The sequence below is a fragment of the Microcebus murinus genome, chromosome 4 (genome assembly GCF_040939455.1).
Source record: "Microcebus murinus isolate Inina chromosome 4, M.murinus_Inina_mat1.0, whole genome shotgun sequence".
Lineage (NCBI taxonomy): Eukaryota > Metazoa > Chordata > Mammalia > Primates > Cheirogaleidae > Microcebus > Microcebus murinus.
Window position 1 is genome coordinate 40809397 of NC_134107.1, and position 8241 is coordinate 40817637.

An 8241-nucleotide genomic window follows, 5' to 3' on the forward strand; every position below is an offset into this window, starting at 1 on the left:
ATGTTACCTTGACTTTTCACATTGTGTGGGATAAGCTTAAAATTTAAAACTGATTATTCAACTGTCAAGAAATACTTTCAATTTATAACAAAGTCAAATGGTAAACTTTTCTGTGGTCAGCCATGACATCTTAAGAGATTAAATCCTGGAATCCAAACTGAACATCGTTGTGTTAGTCAGAAACACTGTTCTTTTTTGTTGTTGTTTGCATCTATTCTTTTTTTTTTTTTTTCGGCATATTATGGGGGTACAGATTTTAAGGTTTCAATAAATGCTCTTTCCCCCCCTCCCCCCACAAGTCTGAGTCTCCAGCATGACCATCCCCCAGATGGTGCACATGTCATTCATTATATATGTATATACCCGCCCCCCTCCCCCCTGCCCGATACCCTATTACTGCAGTATCTATGTGACTACTTAGTTGCTGTTCAGTTAATACTAATTTGCTGGTGAGTATATGTGGTGCTTGTTTTTCCATTCTTGGGAAACTTCACTTAATAGTATGGGTTCAAGCTCTAACCAGGAAAATATGAGATGTGCTATATCACCATTGTTTCTTAGAGCTGAATAGTACTCCATGGTATACATATACCACATTTTATTAATCCATTCTTGGATTGATGGGCACTTGGGCTGTTTCCACAGCCTTGCAATTATGAATTGTGCTGCTATAAACATTCGAGTGCAGGTGTCTTTTTTGTAGAGTGTCATTGGGTCTTTTGGGTAGATGCCCAGCAATGGGATTGCTGGATCAAATGGTAGATTCACTTGTATCGCTTTAAGGTATCTCCATATTGCTTTCCACAGAGGTTGAACTAATTTGCAGCAGTGTAGGAGTATAGAATTTTTTTATTTCCATCTTGATTTCTTTATTTATAAAGTAATTATTTAGTAGGAGGTTGTTTAATTTCCACGTTTTTGTGTAGAAATGTGAGTTTCTGTTAGGGTTGATTTCTACTTTTATTCCACTGAGATCTGAGAAGGTACGTGGTATGATTTCTATTTTTTTTAATTTCTTGAGATTTACTTTGTGTAAATCTCTAGGATATGGTCAATCTTAGAGAATGTCCTGTGAGCTGATGAGAAGAACGTATATTCAGTGGATTTTGTGTAGAATGTCCTGTAGATGTCAGTCAGACCCAGTTGTTCCAGGGTTTTGTTTAAGTCCATTATTTCTTTATTAATTTTCTGTTTGGAGGATCTGTCTTGTGCCGTCAGTAGGGTGTTGAAATCTCCGGTGTTATGGAGTTGCTATTAATCTTTTTGCTTAGATCCAGTAATATTTGCTTTATGAAACTGGGTGCATCTAAGTTGGGTGCATATATATTTAAAATTGTTATCACTTCTTGTTGAAGTGTGCCCTTCACATTATATAATGACCCTCTTTGTCTTTCACTACTTTTGTTGGTTTAAAAACTAAATCGTCTGAAATTAGAACTGCCACACCAGCCTTCTTTTGGCTTCCACTTGCCTGGAATACTGATCTCCACCCTTTTACTTTTAGTCTATATGCATCCTTGCAGGTTAGATGTGTTTCCTGAAGACAGCATAGACTTGGCCTGTATTTTCTTATCCATTCAGCCAGCCTATGTCTCTTGAGTGCAGAGTTTAAGCCATTCACATTTATTGAGAGAACTGATAGGTAAGGTAGATTACTGTTCATTCTGTTGGGTTGGATGTTGTTGCTTTGATTTCTCTCTTGAGCCATTGTATTATCTGGCCTTTAATCTTTGGGTTTTGGTTGTTTTTATATTCGTGAGTTTTTATTATGGTGTTCCGTGCGTAGCACTGTTTTTAGTACTTCTTGTAGGGCTGGTCTTGTCTTGGTGAATTCTCTGAGACTTTGCTTGTCTGAGAATGCCTTTATTTCTCCTTCATATATAAAGCTTAGTTTTGCAGGGAAGAAGATTCTAGGCTGGGCATTGTTTTGTTTCAGAAGAGTGAGAATGGGGCCCCAGTCTCTCCTTGCTTGTAAAGTCTCATTAGAGAAGTCTGGTGTTATTCGAATTGGCTTTCCCTTGTATGTCACTTGCTTCTTTCGTCTTACAGCTCTTAGAAGGGCCTCTTTAGTTGATATTTTGGTCAGTCTGATGACTGCATGTCGTGACGTCTTCCTGTTTGCATTGAATCTCCCAGGGGTCCTCTGAGCTTCTTGAACTTGTATATTGAGATTTTGAGCAAGGCCTGGGAAATTTTCCTCTATTATATCTTCAAATAGCTTGTCCAACCCTTGGGTGTTGTCTTCTTCCCCTTCTGGTAATCCTATGACCCTCACATTAGGTTTCTTCACATAATCCCACATCTCTTGTAGGCTTTGCTCTTTTCTCTTGTTTCTCTGCTCTATCTCTGTGATGGTTTTTTTTAGTTGGAGGGTGTTATCTTCAAGCTCTGAGATTCTTTCTTCTGTTTGATCTACCCTGTTCTTGAGACTTTCCACTGTATTTTGTAGTTCCCTGAATTGATTCTTCATTTCCAGGAGTTCGGTTAAACTTTTCTTCATTGTGTCCATTTCTTTTTCCAGATCCTGGAGGCTTTTTGTGGTTTCTTTGTGTTGGTTAGTGAGTTGTTGTTGCAGCTTGGTGAGTGTTCTTATGATCCACATACGGAATTCCTCTTCTGTCATTTTGGTTGCCTGATTTGGGTTGGTGTCCGTTTCTAGGGGGCTGGTGCTCCTCTTTGGGGGTGTGTTTTCCATTTGGTTCTTCATATTTCCTGAGTTCCTTCGCTGATTTCTTCCCATGTCGATCAGTTGTTGTTTCTTTCCTTTAGGTTTTTGTTTGGATATTCACACACCTTAGTTAGTTTCTGAGCCGTTAGGTGGTGTCTTTGGGTGAGATTCGACCACTCCCTGTATAATGAGTCAGTGGGTGCCGTGATAAGGCTGTGCAGGATGCCATCCCTGTCAGTAGGTGGTGCTTGCTTGGAGGAACAGGCTATGCAGTTGTTTTTGTGTCCTGTTATCAGCTCTTGTTCTGGGCGGAGCTGGGTTGGGTAAGCCTGCCCTCAGGCACCACCAATGCAATTAGCAGGGGTCAAAGTTCTGTTCTCTGCCTCCAGGAAAAGCTGTCAGGGCAGGGCTGGAATGGTCCTGCTCAGCCAGTAAGTCTGCTTGTGGGGGTGGGGCTGTCTGAGACCCGCAGTTTGGAGCAGGCCTCGCTTCTTTCCACCCTCTCCAACTCTGCAGCTACTCCTGGGCCTCTGCCAGCAGTCCAGACCACACGTCAGCAGGCCTCCCCGGATTGAGATGCCTGGGGGGAGGTTCTCTGCGCAGAAACGCTGCCTGGGCTGGGCGCATGGCCTCCCTTTGGTGGGAGGGTTGCCCTCTAGGATGCTGATCTGCCCCTGGAGCACACACACCTCCACAGGCTGTTCACAAATATCTCTTCTGTGCCCTGGGCAATACTAGACCTCGGTGCACGGGATCTGGTCTGCAGTTCCAACCTCTGGGTCCCAGAGTTCAAACTGTATCCCCACCAGGGAGAGGAGTTCTGGTCCCAATTCACCCACAGGGAGCCCAAGCTGTGTCTGTGTCTCTCAGCCTCTGAGTCAGCACCGTTCTCATGGGGACACCATGCCAGCAGCAACTGGGAGGGCTGGCGGGTAGGGAGCTCACAGTCTGAGTTCCCCTTAGTCAGCTGTAGGGTCCCAAAAGCGAAGATCCCGTTCCCTGGAGGTGCCTCCGGCTGGTGGCTGTATTGTCTCTCTGGGCAGCCGCAGGTAGGGTCGGCGAAGGGGAGAAGGAAGCAATATGGTGCCTGCCGCGCGGCTGGGGTCTGTGCACACGGAGGTGCACAGGGATTTGGGAGTCTGGTGCCGTGTCCGCTACAGGCTCACCGCTAGCTGGCAGCGGCTGTCTCTGGGCTGGTGTCCTCAGGTCTCTCCACCCACTGGGGAGCCCACCAGCAGTCCCAAATGCAGGGGAGGGGAAAGGTGTTTTATCCACCTACCCTTCCCGCTGGTCTCCGGGCTGCTCTGGCGGTCTCAGCTTCCAGTTCTGCTCTGAAGCCTCCTCCCGTGGAGTCTCCCGGTGTCTCAGGTACCCCTCCTTCCGGCCCTCATCTGCTGTATGCTCGCCTTCTTGCTTCTTTTTTCTAATTTCCAGAAACACTGTTCTGAATATTAAAAACGTTCAGGTGCTTAAACATGTATTTTATTTATTTCACTACATCACCCTGTGTAGAATATATGATTTATAGAATTTTTATTTCTATTTACTTTCCCACAAATTTGAAGAATAGAAGTATTATTGAATTGCATTATTGCTGATAGTGTCTGCAGACCTAAAACTTAACAGAATAACAGGGAAAGAAAAAGATAAGAAAGTGAAGAAAATAGCTGTCATACACAGACTCAGGGCTGGCCTTCAGCCACATTGTTATTTTGACAAGATTTCAGCTCAGACTTAACCACTCTCCCATTTGTACCTAAAATAGTTTTTCTCTCTCGATTTGTTGTCAAAATCTGTTATCAGACATTTCATTCATTCAAATTTTATTGACTGATAAAACTTGAAATTCCAACTTAAACAATTTATTTCAATATTCTCGTTTATATTTTTGAATTACCTTTTTGCTGGCCTATCAAAGACCCTCAAAGCCAAGAATTATGCCATTTGTCATTGAATCTTGAAGACATAGCACTGCTTTATAGCAATAACCTTCATTTATTAAGTACCTACTGTATGCCATTCCCTGCCCTAAATCCTTTACAAGTGCTCTCACATTTAATCGTCACACTCTCAATGAGGTAGGTGATTTTATTAATCCAGCTTTGTGTATGAAATTTCTGAGGCACCAGAGAGGTTCTCTGCTCAAGCTACACAGCTTTTAAGTGGCTGAGATAGTAACATGAGAAATTGTGCACTTAAATTCTAGGTTGTCTCATGGTCATTAGAAAGTATTGGATGCATGTTTAACACATAAATTCAAATATCTATCACCAGCTCATCCTAATGAGAAGTCAATGGGAATACTTAGGAATAATTCTCTGTTTTAATGGCACCTGGATTTCTCTTTTTCATTCCAGTTGTCTTTGCAAAGAAGAACCAAAGCACCTTGTGAGCTTTATTAGTCCATTTGTGTGGCTATAAAGAAAATACCTGAGGCTGGGTAATGTATAAAGAAAAGAGGTTTGTTTGGCTCACAGTTCTGCAGGCTGTACAAGAAGCATGGCACCAGCATCTGCTTCTGGTGAGGGCTTCAGGGAGCTTCCTTCAGTGAGGAAGGTGAAGTGGGAGCAGGCATGTTACAAGGTGAGAGTGGGAACAAGAGAGGGAAGAGGAGGCGTCAGGCTCTTTTAAACAGTTTTCACATAAATTAATATTGCAAGAACCCACTCATTATCCCAGGGACGGCACCAACCCATTCAAGAAGGGTCTGCCACCATGACCCAAACTCCTCCCACCAGATCCCACGTTCAACAATGGGGGTCAGGATAATATAAGAGATGCTATATCATCATTGTTTTTTGTGGCTGAATAGCCGTGGGTAGAGTGGGAACTCAGGAAGTATCCCAAGAATGGAAAAACAAGCACCACATGTACTCGGCATCAAATTGGTTTTAACTGATTAACACTTATGTGCACATATAGTAATAACATTCATCAGGTTTCAGGCAGATGGGAGGGGAGGAAAGGATGGGTATATACACACCTAATGGGTGTGATGCGCACTGTCTGGGGGATGGACACACTAGAAGCTCTGACTTGGGTGAGGCATGGGCAATATATGTAACCTCAACATTTGTACCCCCATAATATGCTGAAATTAAAAAAAAAAACACTACTGGGGATCAAATTTCAACATGAGATTTAGATGAGCCAAACATCCAAACCATATCATGAGCCAAAGAATTAACTGTGAAATTTCTCTTAATCGTGATTTTACATCCAACGTTATTCACATCAAGTAGGTTTGGAAAATGGCTGAACTTTAAATTGTCCATCTTAATCAAACCTTTCTTTTAAATATACACTCTTCTCTTGTATTTAAAGAGCATATTTCACTGTGGTTCTTAAGCTTATCAAAGGTCACACTGGGATAAATTATAAGTGGAAGAGAGGAGAATTGGCACAGGAAAGTAGTGGAGATTTGTTGCAGAATGAAATAGCAGACCCAGCAGGAAGACATTTGGATCAGTTGGGGACAGTCAGGGTTGATGAATGTAAGGAGGAGAGTAATCTAATTCCTGTAAATGTCCACACTCATAGGAGTGAAAAGGGCAGGTCCAAAGCCCCGTCTCCCCAAAGAAGGCTTTCTCTTAGAGTCCAGAGAAAGACCCTGTCTAAAAACAGTCTGAATCCTCCCCACAAGTCCTATCTGCCTCCCACCAGACAACGTCTTGACTGGAGCAAATTGCATCTTACCAGGGTGAGAGGATTTCAATAAAGACCACTGAGGCTGGTAAGCAGCAGTCTTAGCGTCAGAGTCTTTTCCTTGTCTTACCTTTTTTGGCTACCTTTTCTAGCATTTCTTTGTTTCTCTGTATCTCCTAGCTTGACTTTCCTCTCAGACATTTTGACCCAGCCACATCAGCTCCCAAAATTCTGTTTGTTCAATAAATAACATGCCTAGAATTCATGACAGAGTTAATATTGTCCAGCTGACTCCATTTATCAAAGTATAGCAATAGCCTAAAGATCCCCTTCACTCACTCAGGACTTTTGAAAGTTACTAAATGCACCCTCAACCACAGCCAAGACCACATCCCTGCTTAGCTTCTTCTCCTGCCCTCTTTTCCCCTCATTCTCCTTCTCCCGAGAGCCTGGCTTCCATAAATCACTCGCAAGAATCCCATCTTGGGCTCTGCTCCTACGAAACACAACTTAAAATTCCTTCTCAGAAAGGCTTTCTTGACAACCTCATCTAAGGTAAACACTTACCCTACCCACCATCCTCTTAATCCCATTATCCTCTTATATTTGTTGCTTTATTACATACCATTCTGAAATTATTGTTTTTATTTATTTTCTTTTTAAAAAATCAATCTCCTAGACATGACATACATATATATGTTTGGAACAGTGCATGTCTTGTGGTCATGCAGTCAGTATTTGTTGAATGGATGGAGTTCAGGCTTTAAGCTTTGATGAGGAGGGAAATACTTTCTTTTGGATTTCATTCTCTGGAGCCTGGCCTCTGACATGGGCAGATGTTTTTGAATAAAGCTGTAGGTAAAAGGAGAAAGGTGATCTCTACTTCAGGGACTTAGATTAAGAAAAAGGCAAGGCATTAGGCCCAGACCTTGCCAGGAAATCAGCCCAAGGTATGGTATAAGAGATGCCTGAGAAAGACCCAAGTCATATTCTCCAGAGATTTCTGAATGCGAGCCTTGGGTCCGAATTGACCTGCAGACATTTTCTTCAGCTTACGTTGTTTCCATTTTGTTTGCAAACATTAAAAACATGAAATGTCATATAAATACCTGAATTTTTGGCCTCTCTTAAAAATAAGTGTTATCATTCCCACACGGCACGATCTGCTGGGACTGCTGCCCTTTTTCACTTGGGCATGAGTTTTCCCTGCTTCCACATCACTACTAGCCATTCTTTTTCTTTTGCATAATATGCTTGATCCCTGTAGGTCTTTGAATTTGTAATCTCCGTTGTAACTAGTTGAAAATCTCTGTATTGAAATGTTCATCTATAATTTTGTGTTCTTTCTTTGAGAAACCTTTGTATAAAACTTTATCTTGTCTTGAGCTGTGCTGTGAATAACTAAAGGAAAAATTAGAGTGGTAAACACAAGATAGTAGAACCACCCCGTAACTTTGTGCAAGTTGTACCTTACACAAAGAGGCCAGGGTAAGAGAGCCATTGGGGGATGAAACCCAACCAGAACTCTGTATACTAAGCAATGTACCCTGGCACGAGACAGCCTCAACCAGAGGACGGATGTCCTTTTCAAAATTCAACTGCCTCTTTGTAATTCATTGGCCCATCGTGGGTCACATGTAGAGGCCATGGCTTTGGGAGAGCAACACCCCTTCAGGCCAGCATGGCAGTAGCAGAAATAGTCCCTGCCGGAACTCTCAGTGGTAACACAGACAGTGGCCTGTGAGTAGATAGGGTCTCCTGCACCTAACACAGCAGAGACCCAGGCAGGGACTCAGATAAATATGAAAGCCCAAGGGAAGCTCTGCAGAGGGAAAGCTGGACATTGAGACAGGAGTGGACTTGATCTGTAACTGTTAAGTGACCTCATTAGAACCTAGAAGCAGAATGACCTAGGGGGATTCTGGTTT